This window comes from Pinus tabuliformis, chromosome 1_1 (assembly GCF_031772625.1).
Source record: "Pinus tabuliformis cultivar Carrire ecotype Pingquan chromosome 1_1, CPIR1, whole genome shotgun sequence".
In the NCBI taxonomy this organism is placed as follows: Eukaryota; Viridiplantae; Streptophyta; class Pinopsida; order Pinales; family Pinaceae; genus Pinus; species Pinus tabuliformis.
In genome coordinates, this window is record NC_142297.1 from 720379694 (window position 1) to 720391073 (window position 11380).

General features: G+C 37.8%; 1 protein-coding gene across 1 annotated transcript in view; it reads left to right on the forward strand.

Moving 5' to 3' along the window:
• The window catches only part of LOC149215921 (uncharacterized), a 77701-nt gene extending 68397 nt beyond the window's left edge, over positions 1–9304 (forward strand). Inside the window, exon 4 of the mRNA XM_089392636.1 lies at positions 9038–9304. The gene's annotated coding sequence lies outside the window, so the exon portion shown is untranslated. The remainder of the gene's footprint in view (positions 1–9037) is intronic.
• Positions 9305–11380: the final 2076 nt, after the last annotated feature.

Sequence of the window (11380 nt, forward strand, 5' to 3'; positions counted from 1 at the left end):
AATAGTATGTCAGACATTAGCAACGCAGAGACGATGCTTCAGAGTTAGAGCAATATGCAGAGAGATTTTATTGCTAGAGCACATTCCTCACTAAGAGGGAGTGTTGATTTGGGGTAACATCAGATGTTCTGTAAGCCTCAAATTTTGTAGGGAGGCTCAGGCATAGGTATTTCAAAGAACCCAGAAAGCATTTTGGGAATTCCACCTAGAAGTGATTTTATTAAAATAATTAATATTTTTAATGGGGTTCCTAAGTCTAAACTTAGAAAAATTAAAATATTAATGTGTATTAATCTAGTTAGGGGTGAAACTTCTAGAAAAAGCCATGGATCAAGTCAAAACGATCTAAGCCTTTGATTAAGATGTAATCTAGGCCGTTGGTTGTCCAACAAAAAGATATAAGAAGGGGCTTGAGGGTCATTTGGAAGACACACAAAGAGATTGAGAAAATCAATTTTCAGAAGTGAGAAGTTTTCAGGGCGAAAATTGATTGAGGAGATCTTGCAGCAGAGGGGCAGTGAGAATCCGGGAGAAGGAATTTCTGGAGAGTACAAGGCAGAGAGAGGACAGAAAGATGTCCAAAGGAAGGCTCACGTTGGCCAACGCAGTGCTGACGCAGAGGCAGTGCAGTCCTTGAGGGGAAGTCGAGTTTCTGCTGAGGGAAGTCGAAGTTCAGTTGTCAAAAGCCAGGGTGCGAGTCTGGGAGGCAGAAAGTCGATCTCTCAGCCAACAGAGGATTCAGAGGAGAGGCAATGTAATACCTAGGAGGGGTGACATCGAAGCTGCCCAGGGTGATGCAGTTCTGTGCAGAGGCCACACAGAGGGTGACACAAAGCCTCCAGAGCAGAAAGATCAGTCACTGATTCTCTAGTGACAGGGTGAGATCATTTCACCAGTCTTTTGTTCAATATTCTCTCTGTATCGGATTGCTAGTTGAGCATCCTAGAATTGTACTCATAATTTTCTCCTGCATAATAAACCCTCAAAGTTGCTGCACCGGATTTCTTGCGTTGGGTTTTTTGGGGACGTTTTGTCCAAAAATAACTGTTTCTTCATGTGTTGTATTTTTCTTTCTTGCTCAGTATTCTGTTTCCGCATATATATAAATTAAGTGAAGGCTGCAAATGTATTTGCTTCGATATTTGCCGTAGAACACAATAAATAACTTGCATGATTTAAACAAGTAGGATAAGTAACATCAGTTTGTTGCAGTAGGTATTCCGACTTAGGAATTCTCACAGGGACCGCCCCTTCACTTTGAGTGTCGAAAGGGTAGCACCCCAACAAGCCCGTAGCCTGAGACGGGCCCAATTGCATAGTTGGGCACTCCAACACTTGAAACACAAATTACAGGGGGTAAAAACTAGCTTACCTCGAGGACTAGGCGCCTCCTCCGTCACTGGCACTAACTCTTCATCCCTCAAGCAGAGGTTCCAGGTGGGAATACAAAGAGACTCAACATTATTGCTCGTGCCAGGATCCCATGGATAGTCCCTGGTCTCAGTGTTGCGCCAGCCCAAGCTATCCCATACAACTGTCACTTTGCGCACCCACTGCCTTGACCTCGGGAGGGTGTTTGAATAATGAGTAGTACCACTACCCTTTGCACCCTCCCAATTCATCGCCCGAAACATACAACTAGAGAATTTCCCTCTATGCTTGGGTATTTATCAACAATGCATGCGAGCAGGGTGTCTGCCTGCGGGCAATTAGAGCATGCCTAACTATTCATGGAAGATTAATGGAGCGCGTGGAGGCCGGACAGGCTCCGAACTCGGCCTACTTTCCAAGTGGTGATCTGGATGTACACCCCCATTGGGGATATCTTGAATATCTCTTTTTTGGGTAAATGCTTGTTTTTTTCAAGTTTTTTCAAATTTGTGTAACTTTTATTTTATTTTATTTTTGGTTGAAACTTACTTGTGGTATTACAATGTTGATCATGACATTACATAATTTTTGTATAATTATTAATTATTTATTTAAAAATTTGATTTTTTTCCCAATTATTAAATGGGCAAAAATCAATTTAAAAAACAAAAAATATTTTTCCTTAAAAATATTGAAAAGCCTATGTTTTTGTTTGCTAAATTGTGTCAGTCTGAGATGACTGCACACTTAATCTTTGGCTTGAGAAACTGTGACCCATCAGTATTTAAGCTGTCAAAATCACAGTGAAAATCACTTAGGGATCGCATCTAGCTTGGGCCACAACCCTTAACATGGCTAGAATTTTCCCTATGGAGTTTTGAAGTGGTGTTTTTCACATCACAAAGTGCCTTCACCGTTTATTCTCGTGACCAAGAAAATCATTTTTTTTTAAATTAAGGAAAAAAACCAATTAAAAAAACCATATATTCTTAAAAAATATTATTATTATTATTATTTGAATATATGTATATTTTTAGGTTTTATTTATTTTATTATTATTTTATATAGATTTTTTAATTGTTATTTTTTTCAAATAATTTTTTAAAACCAAGTATATTTTATTTATTTATTTTTGTAACTAGAGAAATCAACAATTGGGTTAGTCTCGTACTCACGTGACACGAGGTTGATGCCAGCTGCTACCACATCTCTGGGGCTTGTGACTTGTCTTTTTCTTTGTAAATTGTGCTACTCCAGGGGATTTGAACGTTGGATCTCTTTGTTTACAGAATACTTCATATCATGACGATCGTCAATTAAGTTGCACCCTTGGGATATATATATATATATATCAAAATCACAGTGAAAATCACTTAGGGATCGCGTTTAGCTTGGGCCACAACCCTTAACATGGCTAGAATTTTCCCTATGGAGTTTTGAAGTGGTGTTTTTCACATCACAAAGTGCCTTCACCATTTATTCTCGTGACCAAGAAAATCATTTTTTTTTAAATTAAGGAAAAAAACCAATTAAAAAAACCATATATTCTTAAAAATTATTATTATTATTATTATTTGAATATATGTATATTTTTAGGTTTTATTTATTTTATTATTATTTTATATAGATTTTTTAATTGTTATTTTTTTCAAATAATTTTTTAAAACCAAGTATATTTTATTTATTTATTTTTGTAACTAGAGAAATCAACAATTGGGTTAGTCTCGTACTCACGTGACACGAGGTTGATTCCAGCTGCTACCACATCTCTGGGGCTTGTGACTTGTCTTTTTCTTTGTAAACTGGGCTACTCCAGGGGATTTGAACCTTGGATCTCTTTGTTTACACAATACTTCATATCACGACGATCGTCAATTAAGTTGCACCCTTGGGATATATATATATATATATATATATATATATATATATATATATATATATATATATATATGTATATATATATCTATATATATTTTCGGTAAAAAAAAGTAATTATATTATCAGAAAATCAACAGATACAAAATACATCTCCACAGGCTTAGAATTTGGTTTAAGCCTAGCTTTAAGGAACAAGTAGCCTGGAGGAAGACCATGACAATTGGTGTCATTGGTTATTGCCGGTTGGCTTACAGGTCAGTACTTACAAAGCACAAAATAGGCAAAAATACATATCATAGGAATCCACATTATGGAGGTGGATTTGGAGGAAAGGCTGGAGGAGCAGCAAAGAGAGCAACATGTTCATGCATGTGGAAGTCTATGTGCGCCACCCTCGCTTCCAGGGAGCAGAGCTGGTCATTTTTTCGCCTATGGTGACGACGTAGACTTTCCACAGAGTCCAGTATCTCATTCTGCATGCGTTGGAGATCATTGATATAAGCTACCAATTCATTTCTATCTTCATACCTCTGCTCCCTTAGAGTATTGATATTGAGCTGAATGTTGGTCAATTGAGCAATAGACTCCAAGGAGGCAGGGGCCTCTACTTGACTCGGGGAGTGCGCTGGTGACAAAGCCCTACCCTCTCCCGAATGATGGCTGCCAGTAGTTTCAGTAGCAGAGCTTGGCTCCTCTTCTTGTTGTCGCCCTGCCATGAGCGGAGCCGCCCCTCCCTGACGTGCACGTCCCCTCTGACGGGGCATTAGAACACCACTGTAACTACTAGCCACCCCTGAGAGGATGGCGTTCCACCTAACCAAAGAAAAGAACCAAAACAAACTGTATTGAACTTGCAGAAGGAGTAAACAGAGGACGTTACCGAGACCTTTACCAACCCTGAACTTTCAAGACTGAGGCACCGTTCTAAACGCTATCCTCCCTCCCGCGAAGGAAACACCAATGGTATAAGAACAAGAAGCTGTAGCAAGAGCCCAGGAGTCTGTTGGAGCCGGTCTTGCACAAAGCTCACTGACCGACAAGACACCACTGACGAGATGGCTAGTAGAGTCCCCCCCATCGAGATTTCCCCACGACCAAACCGAGAGAAAGCATAAGTGCCATGAGCTATCCGAATTCACCTAGAGAAAGGGCTGACACCTTGGAGTTTCATGCTGCTGCGGGGCTGAGAGAGCCCCCAGATCCCATGGCCATTCCGACTATTGGTGGTCTCCCTCCTCCAAGCGGTAAGTAATGTAAAGACCATGCTCGTCTGCCCCTAGCCGAAACTACAACCAGAAAACATTAAGGCCAGAAAAACTATGCACCAAACACTCCCTCCTCATCACCCAAAGCCGTTGAATAGCCTTCTGGGGTCTCCCTGCCTTCATATAACTATCGCGCCAAGATTCGATCTGCTTGTGGGTACGACGTACCGTGGAGCTTCATAAATTCTCAGATGGGGCACGTGGAGGCCCATCAGGCTCCTTGTGCCACCATGCCACCATCTGGAGCCAACATTCATCACCCCCGTCGGGAGCTCAGAAAAATGTTGTTTTTTTTAATTATTTAATATGTTCTTAAATAAATTTAAAGAATTTAATATTTTTAATTTTTTTTTTTATTACATTAAATCACATATTTTTTTAAGGGTGTTTTTCATGAATTTGTGAACATTAATGATGATTTTATAAATTATAGTTTAAAAATATTGCAATTTTAGTGCCCCATTGAAAGTAGATCAAGTTGTCTTAGGTTAAGATCTCAAAGGAGCTAAGCTTTTAGTTTCAAAAATAAAGTTGCTCTTGGTAGAATTACTCTTTGATTTAGGTGTTGATTTTTAAGGTTTTTCTAGTAATGTTATTTGGTCTATAATCCCGTGGCTTCAAAAATTTGGAAAAAGTTTTCCATGATCATAATTCTGGTTTTTAATGCCATGGCTGAAGAATGTTCAAATTTTAACCTTAAAAAAGGGGTGATGCAACATACCACATTTCGATTTTGGGGGTGTTTTTTCATGTTTTTGGCTCAAAAATAGGGGTTTTTTGGGCTAGAGTCCTCATTTTGAGGTTACAATTCTTGTTAGGTTGGTAACATTGTTCAACACGTAATATGTGTGTGGAAAAAGAAAAAGGTATGGATGAGTCAAATTTAACTTCGTTGATGCTAGTTCATGTGAAGCACATACTTCTAATTGGTCCATATATCAACGCATCACCAATTCCACATGCCAATTTGCCATTATGCCACATTTTAGTTTACCATTATGCCACATGTCACCATATAATCACGTTGTGTGTTAGTTTGGAGTGTGCAACAAGTCAGTGCCACTCTTGTTTTTCCTTCAACTTTCCAAGACCATAATTTTTACATACGATGTCCATTTGAGCCCGTCCAAATTGCGTTGGAAAGCCCTTGGTGAGCTCTTTGACATGGAGACATTTTCATCATATTTTAAGACCATCAATTTGGATCGTTTGTGGAAACCCATCCTGGATCAATCTTTCCCATTGAGAAGCTTTTGGGCCACCAAAAGTTTGATTTCACTTAGCAAGTGAGGGTACAACTCCCTCACTTTTCCGATTTCTATCCTTTGTGCATTACTTGGATGTATTCCTTTTAGACCCACATGAAGATATTCCACATCACCTTTTTGTGAAGCCTTAATCCTTTTGTCAAGAAGAACATTTTCCAGCGACTTATCAAGATATTCAGAAGAAAAATCATCAGCTAAAGGAACTTTAAGATTTTTACCTTGATTCATGATTATAAGAGGCTCTCATATGTTTCAAGTTTTTAACATTCACCATTGAATACACCACTACATATATGGAGGTAAATCTAATCGGGAAGCATTGTCACCATTTTTTTCAAAATTGTTATGGACCATACTTTATCGGTGTGAGATTTTTTACCTTTACCTTTAAGATTATAACCAAACTTGATCACTGACTTGGAAATGATGATTGACTCGATGCTTGTCATTCCTAGCATTATACTTGGATTGACTAGTTTTCAATTGTTCTTGTATAGTTTGATGAACCAATTGGATGTTCTGGATGAACTTCATGGTTTTATCTGCATTGCTTTGGCCATCCACCACTAAATCATGCCCAAAAGTGAATTCCAAAGGAGACTTGAACAAATATTTAAAATGTTTCTCAAAAGGAGACCTCTATGTACAAAAGGTATGGCATTGTTATAGGCATGTTGTACATAATGCAATTGCTCATCCCAAAGCATATGATGCTTGCTACAATACTCTCACAGTAGACATTGCTGTTATGTTGACCATTTTTGTCTATTCATCAGTCTGTGGATGAAAAGCAGTGCTTTTCTAAAGCCCGATGTTCGTTAATTCTCATAAAGTTGACCGAAACGTTTCAAGGAAGCGCGAGTCATGATCAGATACAATGGATGTGGGATAACCAACATGAATCAAAACATTCTAAAAGAACATATGTGTATAACTTTCTTTCGTCCCTTGCTTCTTACAAGGCATCAACACACACATTTTGCTAAATCTATCTATTACCACATACAAGTAATCATGTCCTTTTCTAGAGATAGGTGGATCCCCTACAAAATCCATGGACACTTTTCCATGGATGAGAAGTTACAAGAAGTGGCATGTACAAACCTAATTTTTTGTTACTTGGTTTGCAAGTAACACACATGACACATCCCTTAGTTTCATTCATTTGAGGATAACAGGGTAACAACAATAATGTTGCAATTGAGCTACTATTTTTCCTACGTTAAAATGGCCAGAAATGAGAGAAGTATGTGCTTATCTGATTACATGTACTCTTTCATTCAGTGGAATACACAATTTACCAAGATGACACAACTGTTTGTCATGAATATGATAATCTAATTCTTTTGCTTGAGTACCATGGATTAGTGTTTCATATACATCCTTGAAAAATTCATCTTTAGCATATATAACTTTCATGAGCTAAAGAACTATGTTGTAAAACAATGGATGCAATAATAGAATATCTTGAGGATATATCAATAACTTTGTTTTGTATCCCTATCTTATGCCCAACGACCAAATGGAATTGTTGCAAGAATCCCTTCCACCGAAAATTTCATGACTGTTCTAGCTTGGATTGTGATTGAAGATATTACAAAGGTGGATGATCTATATGGACGATTGTCTCTTTGCCCATCAAATAGTGTTTTCACTTAACATTTTGAACCAAAAATACAATTTGTCATAGGTAGGATAGTTTCTGATTGCACCACTGAAGGTTTCATAATGGTTTCCTTTTTTGTATTAATACTGCTCCCATGGGTGTAATCACTTGCATTGGTTTCAATCTCGAATGATTTTTGTAAATATAGCAATACCAAAACTAGGGCTATATTGATCTTCTCTTTCAAACTTTTGAAGGCTTTTTGTTATTTGCCTCTCCCATGAAAGACTTGCTTAATTCTTGTCAAAGTATGTAAAGGAGATGCAATAAATGAGATGTTGGCAGTGAACTTCCTCCAATATTGAACTGCTCCTAGGAAGCTCCTAGTGTCCGTTCTGTCATTAGGCTTAGGCCATTTTGTGATGGCTTCACCTTTAAAGAGATGAATTTCCAATTTACCACTTCCTAAGATATAACGTAAATACATTGTTAAATTTGGAAACTAGGGCCAAATTCCACTTTGGCTAGATCAGTTGATGGAGATAATCATTCCATTGAATTCCTCTTTTCGAGAGGACCAAAATCGATATAAAGATCATCAAATTTGGTTAAGGAGAAGTATGATTTTGAATTTATGTTTCTCCCATGTAAAATTAGCAAGGTAAGCCTCACCCATATGTTGGCTCAATAAGCCCAATAGTCACATCTCTTGACCACACCGAATTGTATATATTGGAGTGTTGTCTCCCTCGTTTCACAGATCAAAAGGGCTTCATTTTTGTCTGAAATAGCCGAGCTTTTGAAGGAGAATAAAGGGCTAGTTGTTTTTGGGTCTCTCTCTTCTACATCAAGGTCGAGATTCTTCTATCAAGTAAGCCACAAGACATAAAGGAAATTCTGGGCATTTCTCACCACCCTTTGCTCGCTAAAATCCATCACAAACATAGCCGTGGATTAGAGGATTGTTTGGAAGACAGTTTAGGGTTGTCTTGTATGAGGTTCATCTTGTGCAGGAAGGCCACAACTCCTGAGGTTTGGTTTAGTTAAGACGCAGGGCTAAATGAGCTTGTTCTGAGGTCACAAGACTGATCAGATGTCACTATCTTCAGGAGGGTTTTGAGGGCTTAATCTATCTCACATCAACCCTAGAAAAACCCAACGAAGGGGAGCTCCTAGTATGCCTGGATAAACCGCACTTAAATGAGGCGTTGTGAATCAGTTAAGCAAGAAAATTGTGTATTGTAAGAAGCCCTAACCAGACCATGGGTATCTATAGATAACAAAGTGTTGGAATGACAATCTTCTGAGCCATCTTCTTGTCTAAGGTTGGATCTTATTATTGTCAAGTCATTTTGACTTTAAGTTATTGTACTTTCTCTCTTTGCTGAACATTCAATATTAATAATAAGAAGATTTGATCAAGGGTTTTCCCCATCTTGGGGTTTTTCCTGGGCTTGAGCCAATTTATTGTGTCCTCTTGTCTTGGCTTGTCTTCGTTATTTATTGTACATGTTCTTTTCTCAGTTACTGTCATCATGATAATGTTTCACGTGATTGCTAATGATTTAATAATTGGGCTAATGAGAGAATTGAAGGTTCTGTTTTTTGCAAACATGTTATCCTAAAATTAACATGGAATCGGAGCTCAGGTGGAGACAAGCCCAAGCAAGAGCAATGACCAAGAAGTCTTCAAGATCTCCTTTCTCTGTAAATCTAGAAGAAAGATTGCACAGTTGGCATAATCTATAAAATCTTCCTCAAGAAAAACTTCACTCTCCTCAGATTGTTGCATTAGTTAGGAGCAAGGATGGATGGATTTATATCTCTGCTTTGAGTATTGAATTAAGAGGGCTTCTTCTCGTGAAGAATATACAGGTTAGCAAAATCACATTCAGTTATGAAAAGAGCGAGTCAAGTTTTTGAGTAACAATCATAGGGAACTCGAACCTGTGGTTTCTCTGAGTTTCAAACAAGATCACTTAAGTAAATATGCTATAAAAAGGTGATCTCAAAAGGGGCTTATTGACAATTGTGTGCGGTCTTCTTCCTCTTGGCCCTTGCAAAGAAAAATGAGGATCACTATGAAAAATATCAAGCTGTGCGGTCCTGTTTTGGCTCGTATTTCTCTCAGGCCATTTGCATCTATTTTGAAGCAATTTTGTGACATTCCTCCTAGAGCTCGTACTCCTGATTCAAGACTGTGGCATTTCAGTACTCTCGCTCAAAGTTACCATCTCAAGACGATGCATATAATGTCATTCTATAGATCCTCTATGGCCTGTAGTAATGGGTATGTGGTTCGTAGATCAGATCATAATTGTCTAGAATTTCACATCAACTCATATGTCTTTCTAATCAAGGCGTAAAAATTTTGGTTTCTTATGATCGACCTATATGACAGACTCATGTAGCAGATATACTTTAGCTAGGGATAACTATCCCTTGTGATATGACCTTATCATAGTAGCAATGAATATACCTATGTTATAAGCTGTCCAACACCTTGCATAAAAGTATTGTTGACTAGGTTGAGTCTTTAGCACAACAATCCCTACAGCGGCCGAGATGATTAAATGACACCATTTTGAGAATAAAGATGAATGACAGAGGTGTTATGACAACTTTTTAGTTTAAATATCTCTGGGTTGAAGAATATAAATTAAGAAAAAATTGAACAATGTGATGATTATCGATAGCTTACTTGCTATATCCCTTCTGACGGTTGGAATATCAAGTCACTGTCCCTATTTGCAATGGCTCGAAAGATCACATTAAAATAAAGGTGTTTTAATGAGGCATGACATTAGGATGTTTCATAATCTCTGTCCAAGAACCAGACTAGTAATGATGACTGCAGGATAATATAATGCACAAACCAATATGCTTAGCACTTCCTAGGGTTTGACCTTGAACATGAGTTGTCAAAATTTTGTATAGCTGATATATGGACGACTCTTTTTTTCCTCGTGGAAAAATTGTAATTTTCTATTAATCTGAGAAAATTACATGTTGTAGATGCCAATCAGGCATATGCAGAGGGTTAGGCCAAAGCCTTCAAAAAATATATATGTCTGTAGAAAATTATCCAAGAGGATATACTATAGCTGATCGGAAATATATATATACAGGGAAAAAAGAGCATAATATAAGAGTCTGATAATATCATCAAAAAAAGACTGCATTAGGGCCTATCAGCCCCCGATATATGGATGACTTGTTCAAGGACTTGCTTGATAGATTAAATAGAGCTCCAATATTGAAGCAGTTTATTTTATCCTGGGAAGTCAGTATCCGTTATGATTATGTATGACAGTCAAGATACATCTTAATGATGTATGGGCTTCAGGATTTCAATACCTCATTCTGACATATTGAACCTAGATTTGATTTGTATTGCTAAGGTTTTGCCTATTGTTGAATATGCTACGCCGTCAATATTTGTCAGGTTCTATATTTGATGTCAAGCTGATATAATGTTAGCAGACCTATTCAGTCATATGTCTTGCTATGAAAACCCTGTGTCGATTTATGGATGAGCCTCTCATATTGGACAACTGCTTATTGAGATATCTCTATTCTATTATCTATAATTTGAAGTACATTGCTGGAATCAAAGATTCCATGAATATTTTGATGCTGGCTTGGTTTGCAGTATGATAGATGAAAAGAGCACATCTAGTGCTTTATCTCTTGATTCGGTTGCTCTAGAAGCACCATTGAGGTTGAATGCATATTGCAGTAAAGCCATTTGAGTTAGCTCTTCAGTGAGTCATTTTGTGCACACCTTCGTTGTATATCGCTAAAGAAGATTTAAGGAATCCAGTATTTCACATACCACATTATATGGTACAACAAAGGACATACCTGTTTTATGGCAGGTTTAAGTGGACAGATCTCATGATGAGCAGGTTGTCTAATGGTCACGGTGCACTCTGAAAAGACAAGTTTAGGCTGTGGTCTCCCTTAGTAAGAGGAAGTGAAATCAATCAAAT